The following is a 19,545-nucleotide window of genomic DNA, read 5'->3' on the forward strand; positions in this document are numbered from 1 at the left end:
AAAAGTAGAACGTTTCAGAATTTGTTTGGAAAAGGGTTAATATTCAATTCTGTTATTTTTGTTAGAGAAATGTAGGCTGTTTCCTCGTTCGGGAAAGACAGGAAAAGTAAATAGTTTCATTTTTATGTAAGAATGATGTTGAAATAGTTTAGACAGTAATTTATTTGGATTTAGCTTGAGTTTAGAGACTGATGTACAATATGTTCATGTTTACACCTAATTTAATCCCAGATTCTCCTAAATTTAAAAAAAATAAGCAAAGGCAGATTTGATTACCTCAACATAATCTTTAGTAGTGGTGATCATGGGCTAAAAACCAATAACTTGCTGAAATATTTATCATGATATTTGAAAAATGCTTTTAACAACAAACTTGAAATGCTTTAAATTTCAGAAAAATATTCCAGGTTACTAGAAAAACTCGAATGGTTCATTGATTCATTGATTCTCTCAATACCTGTTGAAAATCATTGCAAAAAATTTGGTGTGTAAACGTTAATCTTAATGAACACGTCTAGTTATTACTCATAAAAGTTACATTAATTGATAAAACTTACTCTAACGAAATCTATTGTAGTTTTGCAGCTAAGGAACTCACCTGTAATGAAAAAATAGAGAGAAGGAAAATTAGTCAAAATCATATTGCTGCAAAGAAACAGAAATCAAGCCATTTTGAAATATTTTCTACTTATTCTAATTTTTACTCAATTCCATCCAAGATTGACTCTCAACCACAGACAGTCTCCTCAATAAACCCCCATCAATGTGACAATCACTGTTCACATTTTCAATCAACCGAACGACGCGCATTATTGCAATATGCACTGCCAAACCCACACTCTTCTACTCACTCAAGAAAGAAATAGTTTTCCATCAGGCGCTTTTCACATCAATTTTTGCTCCATTTCCCACCCGAAAGGAAGCGCATCTATTCTTCTGTCGGCAAGAGACGCGCCATCGCCAGCAGCTACTTCAGTGCCATTGGCGGTGGGGTTTCCCCCCAACCCAAGCTGCTTAGAATATGTGGTAAACCACCCACTTTCTTCCCAAGGAAAAGTGAAGTGAGTTTGTTCGCTCCACATCATAAATATAAATTTTCATCCCTTTTAGTGCTCGAGCTCGAGGAGTTCGTTGGAGCAACAGCGCCTCATGAGCCTCTCTTGGGGTCGTCGTCACTAGACGTGGGGTGCCCCCGAAGAGTTGGAAAAACGTCGACGCGACAAGTTTTTGCCTGCCAAAACCACCCACTCCTACCGAGGGATGCCGTTCGTTGTTCACGCATATGATCGCAGTCGGTTAAGCTTTTGCGCGCACGTGGCACCACCATCAGCAAGGGGATGGTACCACGTGGCATCACCGCCGGGTGGGTTGGAGAAGTGAATTATTAATGTCGTTTTCTCGTAAGATTAAGCTTGTCGTCTTCGTGGAGTGTCTTGGGAAGCGAGTGCTTTAAGGAACTCCCGAGGGAATGGGTGTGGGTGTATTTCTTTGTTTTGTGATGTTGATGGAAAAGAGCTAACAGTCTGAATAAATGTACCTGACCTTTAACAATGAAATATTAGCAACATATAAAAGCTTTGTTTCTATTTGAATGTCTCAGAGAATTCAGGATGAATCAATTTATTAGAATTCGTGATAAAAATGGTACGCATTTTTTTCAGTATTTCTAAAAAGCATCAATTTGCCATCATCGTTTGAATATTTTTAAATTCGTCGACATTTTTAGGAGAAAAAAAAACCCTCAACTTTTGAGCAAAACAGAAGTATGCCCGACATTTTGCTACCGAATTATGATTAAAAAAAACAATTGCATTATAAAATATTTAAAAACAATCGCTCTGAAATTTAACAAAAAATGTGTCTATTTCCAAAAACATTTAGAAGTTACCTGAAAAAAATGAATATTGAACATTGGACTGTGGTTGCTGAGATACAGCGGATAAAAGAAAAAAAAAACAGGAAAATTGTTCAAAAAATGTAGTTTCTGAGTCTTACAAACAGCCCCCATATTTCAAAAAAGTGTTCATTAGTGTTTGAATTTTTTATCATAATTTTGTTTTAATTAATTTTCATACAAAACATCATAAATCATAAATCATAAATCATAAATCATAAATCATAAATCATAAATCATAAATCATAAATCATAAATCATAAATCATAAATCATAAATCATAAATCATAAATCATAAATCATAAATCATAAATCATAAATCATAAATCATAAATCATAAATCATAAATCATAAATCATAAATCATAAATCATAAATCATAAATCATAAATCATAAATCATAAATCATAAATCATAAATCATAAATCATAAATCATAAATCATAAATCATAAATCATAAATCATAAATCATAAATCATAAATCATAAATCATAAATCATAAATCATAAATCATAAATCATAAATCATAAATCATAAATCATAAATCATAAATCATAAATCATAAATCATAAATCATAAATCATAAATCATAAATCATAAATCATAAATCATAAATCATAAATCATAAATCATAAATCATAAATCATAAATCATAAATCATAAATCATTTTTTTACAATTTTTATTTTGATTGTTTTGATTATTTATTTACACCATTCATATATTTTTATTTATTTATATATTTATTTATTTATTTGTCTGTAACTTGCTATTTTATTTTGTGTTGCTTTTAATCTTCTTTTGAAAATGGACGATGATATTGTTTGTCTTGATTGTCATAAGGAAGAGACCGATCCCAATTTATTAGCTACATGTCAGTATTGTTTCAACTGTGCTCATTACAAATGTCGTGGCTTGAGAGGAAACGCAAGAAGTCGGGCGAAATTAAAGTTTTTCTGCTCAGACAAATGTAGTATGTTATACGAGCGTGTCATGAACATTCAACGAGATCATACTGCTTTAGTTAAGGACATTAGTTCCCAGCTTAGCAGTCAACTTAACAATATTGTCGAAAATGTAGTGTCTGATCAGTTACATCAGGTTAGGAAAGACATGCGACTGGAGTTAAAAACGGTCACTAGCGCAGTCGAACATTCTCAGAACTTTCTGTCCTCGAAATTCGAAGCTATCGCGTCAGATTTCAAAGACTTAAAGTCTGAGAATGATCAACTCAAACATGAAATGAAGTCTTTAAAACGCTCTCATTGTTCTCTGAGTGAAGTTGTTCATGCGCTGGAGTCCAATGTTGACAACACAAATAAAAATGCAGTTTCCAACAATGCAATTGTGTTTGGCATGCCTTCATCCCCTAATGAAAATGTGAATGATTTGATAAAACAAACGTTTGACTGCATCGGTGCTGTTATACCGCCTGACGCAGTTTTGTCGGCTTCCAGACTTTATGCAAAAAATTTTAGCAACAACAGAAATCCTACTTCAACTATTCCTATCAGAGTTACTTTCAAAGACACTGTTTACAAAGACATGGTTATTTTGAAAAAACAAGAATTCGGACCACTTCAACCTTCCTCAATTAATGATACCTTCCCTAATAATTCCAATATTACAATTCGTGATGAACTTACTCCACTTATGATGGGTCTTCTTAAAGAAATGCGTGACTTACAGTCCATTTTGAATATTAAATATGTGTGGACAGGCAGAGGTGGCGTCATCTTGGTTAAGCAAAACGATGGGGCCACAGTTGAAAAAATTACTAATCGCAACGACTTAAATCGAATTAAAAGTATTCATACTAAACGTGAACTTCTGTCAAAAAAATCTAATGCTCGTAAAAATAATGATAATGTACCCGAAGATGTTGTTGATGATGATATGGATTACGAAAATGACGATGATGATGAGGATGACAACGATGAGGAACAGTCCATTTCGTCAATTACAAACAAGAATAACAAGCGTCAAAAGAAACATAAGAAAAATGTATAAATTCAATCATTTATTCCTCGTAAGTTCTGATTTTAAAATATTTATAAATGGCTAACACATTAAAAAAATTTTATCACGATAACATAATAGATTTTAACATTTCTTATAGAAATAAACATGCCGAAAAAACAATAAAAATTTTGCAATGGAATGTAAGGGGGATAAATAGTCTTGCTAAATTTGATGAAATTGCGCTCTTTTTAGATTGTTGTGAATGTGACATCGATGTTTTAATAATAGGTGAAACGTGGCTTAAAGCCGAAAATTGTACGTTGTATGCTATTCCTAATTACAGTTGCTGTTTTTCGTGTAGAAATGTTTCCAATGGTGGTCTGGCAATTTATGTCAAGGATAATATCAATCACAGATTTATTTCGAATATCCACACTGACGGTTTCCATCACATTTTTGTTGAATTGATAATTAATGGACAAATATTTGATCTTCATGGAGTATATCGACCTCCGAACTATAACATTAATGACTTTTTAACCATACTTGAAAACATTATTGAATCCACCTCTTCTAATCATTCCTGTTTTGTTTTTGGAGATGTAAATGTCCCATTAAATAATAATAATAACAATATAGTAATAAAATACAGATCTTTGCTCGAATCATATAACTTTATTTGCACGAATACCTTCCCGACCCGACCAGCTACATTAAACATTTTAGACCACGTGCTTTGCTCAGTCGAAGACTCTTCTCGATTACGCAATGACACAGTTTATACCAACGTCAGTGATCATGTCCAAATTGTTTCAACCTTGAGATTGAGCTCGGGAAAGGAAAAGGTTATTCTAAAGAAAAATATCGTCGATAGTAGGAAACTTAATCATGATTTTAAGATTTTTATAAATAATTTAAACGATTTCAGTGATCCCGAGTACACCATGAATTTGATCTTAACAACATACAATGTCTTACTTGAGAAATATACTAAAACGATTACAAAAAAAGTCAAACTTAAAAATTCTCACTGTCCGTGGATGGATCTTGACTTATGGACATTTATTAAAATAAAAAATAATTATTTAAAACATGCTAAACAACGACCGAACGACCAACATATCAAAGAAATGCTGTCTTATGTTTCAAAAAAAGTAGAAAAAATTAAAAATCATAATAAAAAAAAGTACTTTGACTCCCTTCTGAATAACACTTCCAAATTTTGATACAATTTGAAGGCAATCTTTGGTCAATCGAAAAATAATAACAAAATTATGTTAACTCACAATGGTGTATTGGTTGATAACACGAGTGATGTTTGCAATATTTTTAATAACTTTTTTGCTACAATCGGTCAAAATTTAGCTAATCAAATACCTTCTACCAATCCCAGCACTTTGCATAATGCTTCACGTGTTTCTGAAACAATTTTTCTTAGGCCTGCTTCTGAAAATGAAATTTTAATTTTACTAAATGACATGAAAAACAAAAAAAGTTCCGGTCCTGACAATATTCCAGTTAGAGTATTAAAAGACAACGTTGTTTCGTTTTCAAGAATTTTGTGTGCTGTTTTTAATCGAATTTTAGAGACGGGACAATACCCAGATTGCCTGAAAATTGCCAAAGTAATTCCAATATTTAAGTCAGGAGATGCAAGCGATTGTAATAATTACCGTCCTATATCAACACTTTCTGTTTTCAACAAAATCTTAGAAAAACTGCTTATTAAACGTTTACTTTCTTTTATAAATCAACACAATATTTTATACCAATTCCAATATGGTTTTAGACAAGGTTGTAGTACGCTAATAGCCATAACAGAATTAGTTGACTTTATTTCCGGTGAAATCGAAACAAAACATATAGTTGGTTCACTTTTTCTTGACTTAAAAAAGGCTTTTGACACCTTGAATCACTCCATTTTACTGAGAAAGTTGGAACATTATGGAATCAGAGGCATAGCAAACGACATCATCAAAAGTTATTTGTCAAATAGGAAACAATTTGTAACTCTAGATAATAAAAACAGTTTGTCTCTGCCCATTAAAATTGGTGTTCCCCAAGGAAGTAATTTAGGTCCATTGTTATTTTTACTTTATATAAATGATTTAGGTAATATTCCATTGAAAGGTACTGCAAGGTTATTTGCGGATGATACGGCACTTTTCTATCCTGGTTTCAATGTTAACTCTGTTATAAATGACATTGAATCTGATCTTCTTGTACTTTCACGTTATTTCAATGAAAATCTGCTGTCACTTAATGTTCAAAAAACTAAATACATGATCTTTCACTCTTGTAGAAACCCTTTGCCTGTCCACCTAAATCCATATATTAATGCTGAAGCTATTGAATGTGTTGACAAATTTAAATACCTTGGAGTTTATCTGGATCCTATCCTGTCATGGTCGCCACACATAAAACATATTGAACAACAACTTTCATGTCTTTGTGGTGTTATGTGGAGAGTGAGAAAATTTATGCCTAGACATGCTTTGTTAAAATTTTATTATGCTTATATTCATTCACGCCTTAACTATTTAGTTTCAATCTGGGGTCAAGCGTGTGTTTCATACCTTCAAAAATTCAACGTTTACAAAATCGATGTTTAAAAATTGTATTCAATAAACCACTCCTCTTTCCGACTCTTCAGCTTTATGCAGATACCACTCACAATGTTCTACCTGTTAAATCACTTTGCGTCCTACAAGTTTTGCTGCTCGTTCATGACGTTTTGTATAATAGAAACATTCATCACAATTTGCAACTCTCAACTGCCACGCACACGTATAATCTACGAAATAGTAATAATTTACAACGTGAATTAATGACTACAAATTTGGGACAAAAACGGTTTACCTTTCTAGGTCCAACTTTATTCAATCAGTTACCGTTAGAAATAAGTTCATGTTTAAGTCGACAAACTTTCAAAATAAGATTAAGACAACATTTGAAGCCATCAACCCATTAATAATAACTGTAGTGTAACTTGTGTAATCCATGTAATTGAATGTCGTTTGTAGTGTTAATGTTGTAGTTAAGCATGAATCCCTTAATCGGAAATTTTCCACTGGGATTCATTAGCTAATAAATGTGTCACGTCCTCCACACACCTTTCTTGTTTTGTAAACCGCGCTTTGAATAAAAATGTAAACGTCTCAGCCTTGTTAAAATTAGTTTATTTGTTTATGTGCTGCATATTAGAGGGCTGTTGACAGTAAGGAGTCCATAACCAGGGGGCTCAAATTGAGCTCTTTGGTATGGGGGAGTGTGGTGGGCCAAAAAAAAAAAAAAAAATCATAAATCATAAATCATAAATCATAAATCATAAATCATAAATCATAAATCATAAATCATAAATCATAAATCATAAATCATAAATCATAAATCATAAATCATAAATCATAAATCATAAATCATAAATCATAAATCATAAATCATAAATCATAAATCATAAATCATAAATCATAAATCATAAATCATAAATCATAAGCAAAACATTTCTTCAGGTAGCATGTACCAGAAAATTTTCCAAGGACTTCGATTAAAATATTTTTTTTTATTTTTTATTTTTTTATTTTATAATATTAAAGTATTTAAATTCAGTTTTGAATAATTCTTTAATTTTTTATTTTATTACCATCATGTTTCACGGAAAGCTTTACATAATAATCAATGTAGACTTCAAACTAAAATGAACCATTGACGAGAAACAGCGATTTTACTGAAAAGAGTTAGATTTTGACCAGCACTCGGAAGTACATGGTGCATTTCAATGAAAACGGATTAATCCCGCATAGTTCGGTTTATTTATGTAGGAAACTAATTTCGGATTTGAATTTATAGGACAGATAGCTGCACAAAATCAAACTTTTTCAGTAAAATCGCTTTTACTCGCCAATAGTTCATTTAAGCGAGAGATTTTTTTTTTTCGAAAATGAATTTTTAAAAGGATTTTTATGTATCTTCAAATAGACTTTTTATAGAAAATGAGTGCAAATATTTCTTAACTTTTTTAAATTGTAGATCATCCAAACCTTCATTATTAAAGCCATTCCAAATAATGTTTATCAGTTTATTTAGTCCCATGTAAATCAACCCCTCCTCCTCCACATCCCCGCCCAGCATGCTGATAAGATAAACGCTTGCGTGAATTAAATCAAATTAAAACACTTTTACGGGGCGGCGACACCGCGTCTCGGGGCTGATGATGTCTATAAAGTGATAAAAGAAAGCCCTGAAACCCATCAAAAAAGGACAAACCGCAGCAGCTTGCGAAAGCTCATTTTGAGGCACACGGAGTCGATGTCTTCAAAACATTACTTTATTCATGGGAAGTCGACAATTTTATGCTTTTCCCCTTCCCCCGACCAACAATGACTCCATCGATAACGAATATATGTGCCAAGTTGCTTCCTTAGACTTTCATAAGGGACATCACTTTTTCATGCGTTCGAACAACCTACTTAACCTTTGAATGTCTTGAAATTAATTGTACTTGAATATTTATTTATTTTTTGGGTAAAGAATAATTTTTTTAACAATAACAATATGTAAATAAATAATAAGAAAATGAAAAAAGCAAACAAATTCTGAACTTTGAAGGTTAAATACATACATGAGAGGCATTTCGACATCTCCGGAAAAGTGGGGCGTTTGTTTTCCGCCGTTAACTGCCCCCGTTTTACGAGGCGATAAATATTAAAACCATAAATCCGAGACAACGGCAAGGACCTGACCAATCTGCTCAATCTGACATCAGTGGTAGCAACAACGGAAGGGGGATGAGGGGCGTTTCCCGGATCATCACTTTTCATGTCTTTTCTTGGGCTGACAGTGGCATTTTGCCAAAAGTATGCAATTATGGGCGTACACGTTAAATTAATGTAGATGATTTGGCGTGAAATTTGGCTCAGCTCAAACAGATTGAGTAATCATCATTTAAATTTAAAGCATCTATTGCCAAAATATCTCAAATAAACATGAAGCAAATTAAATAGTTTTTTTTTTGCAACCAAACTTTCCTTCACCTTAATTAAATTAATAAACCTCACAGAGGCTCATCAGTCACGGTGCAGTGAGTTGGAATTGATGGCGCCCAAAAAATTTTACGTTCCGCTTGAACTACTTTCAAACCTTGAAAGATGGACCTTTTTCTTCCGGAACCAAAGTTTCCCCAACCACCAACGTAAACCGAACCATTTATCGATTGATTTCTGATGAGCAGGAAATATGATAGCATAAAACATGCTGATTTGCTTCATTTGGACGTTTTTTTTTTGCCAGCAGTGTGGGCGGCTATCGCAATTTGAGAAGAATTTTATTTTGCGCATCGAGCTCATTGCTAACATTTTGTCCGCTCTACTTACTGCGGATGATGATTTTCTGGGAAAATTTAATATGATTCCGTCCCGGCGTCAGCGTCGTCCTTATTACAGGATTGCTTTGGGACGGCAACGATCCAGGGAACCAGGGCGATTGTTTGTGGTAAATATCGTAAGAAGATTATTACCGTTTCCAGGGAATAGAATTGCGAGGTATTTGGTTGCATTGTGGTTGTTGATCTTGGTTGGACATTGGCAACATAATAATACAAAAGCAAAGACAGAAAAAAATTGAGTATTATTTTTATAAAATTCTAAGAATTTGCTCCATTTTGTAGATGAAAATAAGAAAATTTGATAAAATTTAAACAACCAAGCTTAATTGACAAAAATGCGATTTATTTGTAATTTTACTTTCATCCTCTGACCTTAATGGTACTAAGAATTTCTCTTACAGTTGAACCAATCTCCAATGTGTATGAAGCAAATTTATGGATTTTGTTTTACGAAAAATTATATAAGTTATTTTTAAAAATGATCAAACTGGCTTGACTTCTACACGTGAATAAATGTCAAGTTATAAACATAATAACATTTTTTGAGGGCTTTAACTTCAAGAAGGTGCATAATTTTAAGTTTAAGTTAGGAATCGTGCATAAACCGCATGACCTTCAATGTTGTAATTGTAACATATAAATTGCGAATTTTTCAAAAACGGTTACTGCACAACTGCGAAACTTTGTCCTAAGGGGTAACTTTTGTCCCTGATCACGAATCCGATTTTGATATCTAGTGACGGATGGGCAGTACGGCCCCTTCCATTTTTGAGCTTGAACTGAAACGGTGATGAGACAGAAATTTGATGTCAGAGTTGCTTTTATGTAAAGTTGTACGCCCGACTTAATGGCGTACTCAGAATTCCGAAAAAACGTATTTTTCATTGAAAAAAAAACATCTAAAAAGTTTTAAAAAAAATCTGCCATTTTCTGTTACTCGATTGTATAAAATATTGGAACATGTCATTTCAAGGGAAATTTTTTGTACTTTTCGAATCGACATCGACTCAGAAGGGCCATTTTTCATTTCGAACAAAATGTTCATATTAAAATATCGTGTTTTTTCTAACTTTGCAGAGTTATTTTTAGAGTGTAACAATGTTCTGCACAGTTGTAGAGCAGACAACTACAAACATATTGTTGTATGAATATAAGGGGTTTGCCTAAAAACATCACGAGTTATCGCGATTTTACGACAGAAAGAAAGTTTTGAAACGGACTTCGGATTCGTGAACAGGGACAAAAGTTACCCCTTAGGACAAAGTTTCACAAAAATCGAAGAGGGGTTGGGGCAACTTTTCCCGATTTCGTGTGAGTTGGTAGAGAATTACCCAATTATAATGAATTTTCTATAAGGTGTTACTGTTTTTTTCTGAAAAATTCTTAGCATTGCTTAAAAATTTGCCGAAGACACTCAGCTGATCAGGAATTTCACTCTCAAAATACAGATTTGGGTATATTTGAATAGCTTTTTTGTATGGACGGCTGCCATTTTTTTTTAAATGTTCTCATTCTTGAGAGAGTTGCTTGATTTTCTATATTTTATATTTAAGGGGTTACATACATGTAGAAAATCACAAAATTTCATATTACTGAAAATTCATGAAATCCGCCAAAATCATGATTTTCAATCACTCCTGAAAGTTTCATATTTACAGACGATTTAAGCTCAAAATTTTGCCATGCGCAAAGCGAACTGTCAAACTTTCTGAGCGTTTTTTTTTTTTCGAAACACCGAGTTGATTTACGGGTGCCACGATATCTCGAGATGGGATGGACCGAATTGGCTGAAATTTGGGGTGACGACTCTCAAGACATATCCCGAGTGCATGACAAAGCCCGATTTTGAAATTTTGCGTTTTAAAAAAATACAAAAATCTTAAACTGGCGATTTCTTATATGAAAAACATAAAAATATTTTTATCGTTTTTCAAACAAACTTTTTGAAAATCGGGCTTCGTCATGCACACGGGATCGGATTAACGAGCCTTCACCAAAATTTTAAACAAGTTTGGTCAAAGCAGTGTTGAGATATCGTGGCACCCGTTTGTTAAACTTCTAACTTCAAATAGCTATATCTTGGCAATGATACATCCAAATGTCTTCAAATTTGTTTTGTCAATTGATGAAAATGTATATTCCAATGCCCTGAAACATAACACATTAAAAAATCGAAAGAGTTCATTAACAGGATTCCGAGATATAATTTTTTGAAAATAAAATCCGTGTTTTTCACTAAAACTGCGATAACTTTAAAATTTCAGCGATGACCTACAGATGTTTGGGTAAGAATTTTTTTGTAATTAAAAGACGTAACTTTTTGTACCCAGACATCTAAAGGTCATCGCTAAAATTTTAAAGTTTTCGCAGTTTTAGTGAAAAAAGTTGATTTTTTGCCGATTTCGTCATTTTCCGTTTTTTGCGCGCGACGCGTCGAAAACACGGATTTTATTTTCAAAAATCTCATATCTTGGAATCCTGTTGATGAACTCCTCCCTTTTTTAGTATGTTATGTAAAAATGTCCGGGGAATCCGATAAAAATATTTCCAGGCATAGGCTCTTTGGTCCAGACACCGTCAAAACTGCATTTCAAAGTTTCATACGCCCTTTTCATATGTTAGGGTAGATTTTTGAAACTTCTTACTATTTTTCTTTTAAAAACCATCTAATCACCTTTCATTTGCGTATAAAACAATTGAAATCAGTTAAAATGGCGAAGAGTCATGATTTTTCGAAAAAAGTGTTTTTTTTTGCGAAAATCGACGAAAATGGCCATTTTTCAGACCACCCTAACACGGCGTAGGTCACCCTAATAGCCAAACAAAAAAGTACCAGTCTTATTATTTCGGCCAGGGCCCGATCCGAACACTTTTGTTTTTTTCCATACTGTTTTCGTGGGGAATTGCTGAATATGCTTGATTCAAATTTGAGAAAACGATGATATTTTTAAAAAAATGATATTTTTAGTCATTAGTTATCGTCACATGAAGAAAAAATCTCATGAATTTAAAAAAAAAAATATTATAAAAAAAAGTTTTTGAGCGAGCAAAATAAACATTTACAAAATATATGCCTTTCCTTTTGTAAACATTGTATCCAAAGTTTTAAAAGCGCTTATATACCAAAAATTACTCTTCTTTAAAAAAAATCGAAAAAAAACACTTTCTTTCGTTCAAGCTAAGCGCGCGAGTTGAAAACAATTTTTGGGGTTTTATTGTTGTATGGAAACGTTGTTCCTGACATCCTAATCTACCATTCTAAAACATCCTAATCTATCATTCTAAAATATTACTAAGATGATAAATAGTAAATTTTCATAGAATCACTATATTTTGTATGGAATTTTTTTTTAAACAATTGTTTATCAGTTTTTAAGTACGTTCATGTATTTATTTCCCAATAAAATATGTTGTTGCAGCAATTCGTAATTTTTTCCATACTATAAATCCATATGGTACACTTGCCCCACCTGAACAAGATTTTTTAAAAGTTCTCAACAAAAATAACCAAAAAATAAATCATACTTTGCAATAGGTGCAAGTCATTGGTAGGGACACTACTGATCTAGGAAAAATAGCATTTCGATAGAATGAGCCTTAAAACGAACCGTAAGCCTTATTTTGTCCTTTCCAAATATTATAAGAAAACAAAGGTTTTGAAAAAAACTTCATTAAATCTTATGCCCCGTGGCGTTTACGTCGTTTTGGCGGTTATGTGGTAGTAGAATCAGCTGAATGCATTGCTAGCAACAATTCCTCATACTGGAAATAATCAAAATTGTAAAAATTACGGCCGTACAAGCGATTGTTCCTCTTGCGAGCAATTCCAGCTCAAATCAGGAATTTTTCTGGTACTTTTGTACCCGACCCTCTCCGATTTCAATGAAAGTTTTTAGACATGTTTTCCTAGGCCTATATAAGCCATTTTTGTGTATATGGAGCCAATAGTACTCAAAAATAACATTTGAGAAGGGCCCATAAGTTTGTCTTTGACAGCATTTCAATTGGATGTAAGTGCTTACAGTTATGAGCTTAATTACATTGTTAATAACTGAAAAGAGAATATTTTTTTCAGTGTGGTAGAAACCTGGATAATAAATTAGCTTACGTAAATATCAAAACAAGTCAAATCAAAAAGCTGTCAAAGGCAAACTTATGGGAAATTGGACGAGCTTTCCGGTAAAAATATTTACGAGACTGAAAAACCAAGTCTGTCATATAGAAATTGCCAAAAACCACCAAAAAACCCATTTTTTCATCATTTTTATTTTTAAAACCGCTGTATCTTCCCAAGGATTGGACATAGGACAATGGTCAATATGGAGACTTTTATGTAAAATTGTCTGGAGAATCGATTCTCACTCTGGGTTTTTTAAAATGTTGACGTTTAGACCACTTTTCAAAAAAACAGTTTTAGTAAATGATTTTTGTATTTTTTTAGGAGACACATACCATCCTGCATTTTTCGTCAGTCTTTTGGTAACATCTTAGGCTATTTCCTCAAAAATTTTGAACGAAAAAAAATCGTGACAACACCTTTTAATTTAAGTTTTAGACTTAAAAATCAAAAAATCTCATAGAAGTGGCGTGTATTTTTGTTTCAGTGTATTTTTTTCAGAAAGCCCATCCAATTTCCTACAAGTTTGTCTTGGACCACTTTTTGATACGATTGCAAAATACAAAAATATTTAAATACCTTACGCCCTTCTCAAATGTTATTTTCGAGTACTATTGGCTCCATATACACAAAAATGGCTTATATAGGCCTAGGATAACATGTCTTAAAACTTTCATTGAAATCGGAGAGGGTCGGGTACAAAAGTACCAGAAAAATTCCTGATTTGAGCTGGAATTGCTCTTGCCCCATATGGTCGTCTTGCCCCACCTTCCCCTACATTTCGATTCAAGGATTTAAAAGAAATTTTACTAACAATTTCATTCAGAGAAATGATTGTTTGTAACTCATTACAAATTTGCTTTAGGCCAATTATTGAATAAACAATTATTTTAGCACAGTTGATTAGGCTACTAGTTTCTGAGAAACAGCCAAACATTTATATAATTTGAGATAATAATTTTTTTTCAAGCTGTTCAAGCCCACTTCACTGAATTTTTGCTTGCTGCTAAAATTGAAACAGTATTTTTTGTGGATAAACCGTTCACCATCTTCAAAAATAAAATAAAAAAAACTAGTTCAACAACGTCATCACCACCACAATCTTCTCATTAGAGCAATTTACATCCCAAGCTCCGAACGGAAATTTACTACCATTAACGTCATGTCGGCGCGCGTTAATGTGGCGGAAAATTCAAAAACTCTTCAAAAACAATTTAAAACACATTTCCCTGAGCTGAACAGCTCAGAAATCTGGGCGTTTCGAGAGAATTAAATCCCACAAGTGCCGCCTGTATTCATGTGTGCGGAGGCGTCACTTGTTGATAACTTTTGACGGAGAAATTCATCATCATTTATGATGGTGGGTGTGTTTGACGCCCACCAGTTCCAACTCTGAATAAACTTGTCATATCAACAAGGAAAAAAAAACTGACAACCAGATAAAAAAACCGAAAAGAACATGTTAAGGAATGCTCACCACTCCGAAAGCCGCACACTATCAGAGTTATAGTGACGATGATTATGATTTACGAGATTCACACCCTGGTTAGCAGAAGGGAAAAGTTTTGGACGCAGTTTTTTTCCGCCGTGCACCCAGTGAAAAGCACATGTTTTCACATTCTGTTACACTCTTCACTGCTGTGCCGTGGGTGTGTGTTTGTTTTTACGCTTCAGAATTCCAGTTATGTTATCTCGTGTTTTTTTCATGCAACTCAAAAAAAATCTCATCTCAAAGCGTAATAATTTTAAAACGGCACTCGACGCCCCTGCGCGGTTTTCCCGCGAGCTTTTCCGCAGTTTTTCCACTCTCTGGTGGGGAAAAACGGGGAATGTGTTAATAAATAAAATCTCATTCCCAGCAGGCAGGCAGCGAGCAGCTGAAGTTGACAATATTGGATGCGATGGATGGATGGCTGGAATGTTTGAAAAAACTGTTGCCTCGCGGCTCCCGAAAAGGGTCATCATGGTGAATGCCGCCACTGGTAGTCATAAAGAAAGGCGATAAATCATAGTTTAGATTGGCATATCAGCATTCAGAGGCCGAAAATGAATCGTGTTCGCAGCCGGTTGCGCGATGATTGAGGTTCTGGATATGGTGATGACCTAAATTAGTTGCATTTTTTAAGCTTGAAGTGTTTGCCATCTTCGTGGAATCAACAAAAATATATAACAGTTCTATCACACTGAATAATTTAGCATTGAAATCAAGATTGAAATAATTAAAAAGTTCAAAAAAAAAATCTTGTTAAAATAAATGAGTGTTGAATTTCAATCCTCAAATTGACAATTATATAAGGGTAATTCTCCGCCAACTCACACAATAGTTGCCCCGACCCCTCTTCGATTTGCGTGAAACTTTGTCCTAAGGGGTAACTTTTGTTCCTGATCACGAATCCGAGGTCCGTTTTTTGATATCTTGTGACGGAGGGGCGGTACGACCCCTTCTATTTTTGAACATGCGAAAAAAGATGTGTTCTTCAATAATTTGCAGCCTGAAACATTTTTTCGTAAAATCGCGATAACTCGTGATGTTTATAAACAAACCCCTTAAGTCTATACATCAAATTTTTTGTAATTGTCTGCTCTACAACTTTGTAGAACATTGTTACACTCTAAAAAATTACCCTACAAAGTTACAAAAAACACGAAATTTTAAAATGAATATTTTTGTTCTAAATGAAAAAATTACCCTTCTGGGTCAATGTAGATTCGAAAAGTACATTAAATTTCCCATAAAATAACATGTTCCAAAAATTTTTACAGTCGAGTAACGGAGAATGGGAGAATTTTTAAAACTTTTTAGCGTTTTTTTTGATGAAAAATACGTTTATTCGGAATTCTGAAAACGCCATCAAATCGGGCGTCTAATTTTACATAAAAGTCCCTTTGACACCATATTTCTATCTCATCACCGTTTCAGGCTGCAAATTATTGAAAAACACCTCTTTTTTCTCATGTTCAAAAATGGAAGGGGTCGTACCGCCCCTCCGTCACGAGAAATCAAAAAACGGACCTCGGATTCGTGATCAGGGACAAAAGTTACCCCTTAGGACAAAGTTTCACGCAAATCGAAGAGGGGTCGGGGCAACTTTTCCCGATTTCGTGTGAGTTGGTAGAGAATTACCCATAAACATATAACTAAAGTTTTATATAGTATACGGCCACAACATTTTATGAGCGTAATATGGACACCAATATGGGTGGCGAATTATTTAAAAAAAACTTGTATGGTAGTTTGGACTCAATTTGTAGGATTATTTGGACACATTTTGGAAGCTGCTTTAAATTAAAAAAAATCATATTTAAGTATTTTTCTATCTCACAACATTGAAACGTAGATTTATTAAATGATTTTGAGAGTTATATTGCAGTAAAAAGATAAAAATAATGTTTTCAATGTCTAAAATGGTTCAAAATATTTAATTTTGGACTGGCCTTTTTAGCTCCGGGAATGCATCTGCCCAAAAAATCCATCATAATCATTTTGTCCAAATTATTTTCCATACAAATTTAGCAGCTATTCATAGGATATATAGGATTTTTAAAATCAACTTCGCCAAAGCTGTAGGTTTGGATGAAGACTACACCGGCACAATATTATATTCGTTCAAAAATAGCTGATCAATATTTTTCACTACAAATGGATTTAAAAAATATATATTTTTTGCATTCTAAGGGCAATCTTTTCTGAAAATTGTATCTTTTTCTGAAAATTGTATCTTTTTCTGAAAATTGTAGTCAAGGAATTTTTGTTTTTTAGCATTTTTTTTAGCAAAATGGTGATAGAGAAAAATTAAAAAAAAAGTCGTCCTTTTTTTTTAAACTAAACAAAAAAATGTTGTGAACATTTTTGAACTCTTCAATAATAATTATTACAAAATTGAAAAATCAAAAATGTTTTAATGTAGCACCTTTTAACAATTTTTTTAAAGCTTGAGCTTGATTTAGAAATTTTGAAACATTTTTTTTTTTGAAAAGTTTTATAATGTTTTCTGTTAAACTATTAAAATAAACTATTAAACATAAAAATACTGCGGCATTTAAAAAAAATGCCTAGAACTGGTGTTGATTGCAACATAGATTTTACATTAAATTATTGAGTTGATATTATGAATTTTTGAAAGATCAATTTTTTTAAACTTTTTGTTTAAGCCAAAGATTTTTGGCCCTGAAATTTCTTGAAATTTGACATTATTTCCCACTAGAACATAACTTAATATATTGTTTATTTTTTTTCTATGAAAATCAATTGTAAGTGAATAAATGATATAAATTAAAAAAAATCACCATACCATTTTTCTTGGGAGGGCTGCCCAATTTCTATGGAAATTTATAAGTGAGCAGTTCTCTAGGATTTCAGTCATTCGATTATTTTTTTGTATTTTTTAATCCGACTGAAACTTTTTTGGTGCCTTCGGTATGCCCAAAGAAGCCATTTTGCATCATTAGTTTGTCCATATAATTTTCCATACAAATTTGGCAGCTGGCCATACAAAAATGATGTATATGAAAATTCAAAAATCTGTATCTTTTGAAGGAATTTTTTGATCGATTTGGTGTCTTCGGCAAAGTTGTAGGTATGGATACGGACTACACTGAAAAAAAATAATACACGATAAAAAAAATTGGTGATTTTTTTATTTAATTTTTTGTCACTAAAACTTGATTTACAAAAAAACACTATTTTTAATTTTTTTTTATTTTTTGATATGTTTAAGAGGACATAAAGTGCCAACTTTTCCAGGTTGTGCAAAAAATCATTGACCGAGTTATGATTTTTTTTAATCAATACTGATTTTTTCAAAAAATCGAAATTTTGGTCGTAAAAATTTTTCAACTTCATTTTTCGATGTAAAATCAAATTTGCAATAAAAAAGTACTTTGGTGAAATTTTGATAAAGTGCACCGTTTTCAAGTTAAAGCCATATTTAAGTGACTTTTTTGAAAATAGTCGCAGTTTTTCATTTTTTTAAATTAGTGCACATGTTTGCCCAGTTTTGAAAAAAATATTTTTGAAAAGCTGAGAAAATTCTCTATATTTTGCTTTTTCGGACTTTGTTGATAAGACCCTTAGTTGCTGAGATATTGCCATGCAAAGGTTAAAAAACAGGAAAATTGATGTTTTCTAAGTCTCACCCAAACAACCCACCATTTTCTAATGTCGATATCTCAGCAACTATAGGTCCGATTTACAATGTTAAAACATGAAACATTCGTGAAATTTTCCGGTCTTTTCGAAAAAAATATTTTCAAAAAATTTAAATCAAGACTAACATTTTAAATGGGCGTAATATTGAATGTTTGGCCTTTTTGAAATGTTAGTCTTGATTTGAAAATATAAAAAAAATTAAAATAGTGTTTTTTTGTAAATCAAGTTTTAGTGACAAAAAGTTAAATAAAAAAATCACCAAATTTTTTTTACCGTGTATTTTTTTTTTTTTCGGTGTAGTCCGTATCCATACCTACAACTTTGCCGAAGACACCAAATCGATCAAAAAATTCCTTCAAAAGATACAGATTTTTGAATTTTCATACATCATTTTTGTATGGACAGCTGCCAAATTCGTATGGAAAATTATATGGACAAACTAATGATGCAAAATGGCTTCTTTGGGCATACCAAAGGCACCAAATAGGTTTCAGTCGGATTAAAAAATACAAAAATTAAAATTGAAGAAAAAAGACCGATTTCGTAGAGAATTGCTCAAGTACAAAAAGATTATGCAAAATTGCTTCTTTTCGCATACGGAAGGCTTCCAAAAAATCAGTCAGATTAAAAAAAATACAAAAACAAATGAAAACTCAAGAACAGGGTTTTAAGTGACGATTTCAATCTGAAATGGTCCATATTAAGTTTCAATTCCTGTAAAGTTTGAATATTATTTTAAACCAGTAATATAGATTTTAGTGTGTTGGCTTTTAAAAATCCCTTTAGAAACTCAACCAATTCCAAAAGTTACTTTTTTTGCCAAAACAACATCCATGAACAAAAATTTTCCATAATATTATCATAAAATCTCTTTACATCTTTAGAATTTTCTTGAAAATTAAAAAGGAAAGTAATAATTTTGATGAACCTCATTAAGTTCTCAATTCTTTTGAAGTATTTATAATCAAAAAGAAATTGTTGATATTCCAAAGCTTTTCAATTCAAACTTTGGTTGTTAACAACATCTTACAATTGATTTGACTTA

At 32.5% G+C, this 19,545-nt stretch overlaps 1 protein-coding gene across 3 annotated transcripts in view; it reads right to left on the reverse strand.

Moving 5' to 3' along the window:
* Positions 1–19,545, reverse strand: part of LOC6038744 (MOXD1 homolog 2) — a 335,053-nt gene that overhangs the window by 250,336 nt on the left and 65,172 nt on the right. Inside the window, exon 2 of one of the 3 annotated variants that reach the window (XM_038255977.1) lies at positions 558–598. The exons of the other annotated variants lie outside the window; for them this stretch is intronic. The gene's annotated coding sequence lies outside the window, so the exon portion shown is untranslated. The remainder of the gene's footprint in view (positions 1–557; positions 599–19,545) is intronic. 3 annotated transcript variants of the gene reach the window in all.

This window comes from Culex quinquefasciatus, chromosome 2 (genome assembly GCF_015732765.1).
Source record: "Culex quinquefasciatus strain JHB chromosome 2, VPISU_Cqui_1.0_pri_paternal, whole genome shotgun sequence".
Lineage (NCBI taxonomy): Eukaryota > Metazoa > Arthropoda > Insecta > Diptera > Culicidae > Culex > Culex quinquefasciatus.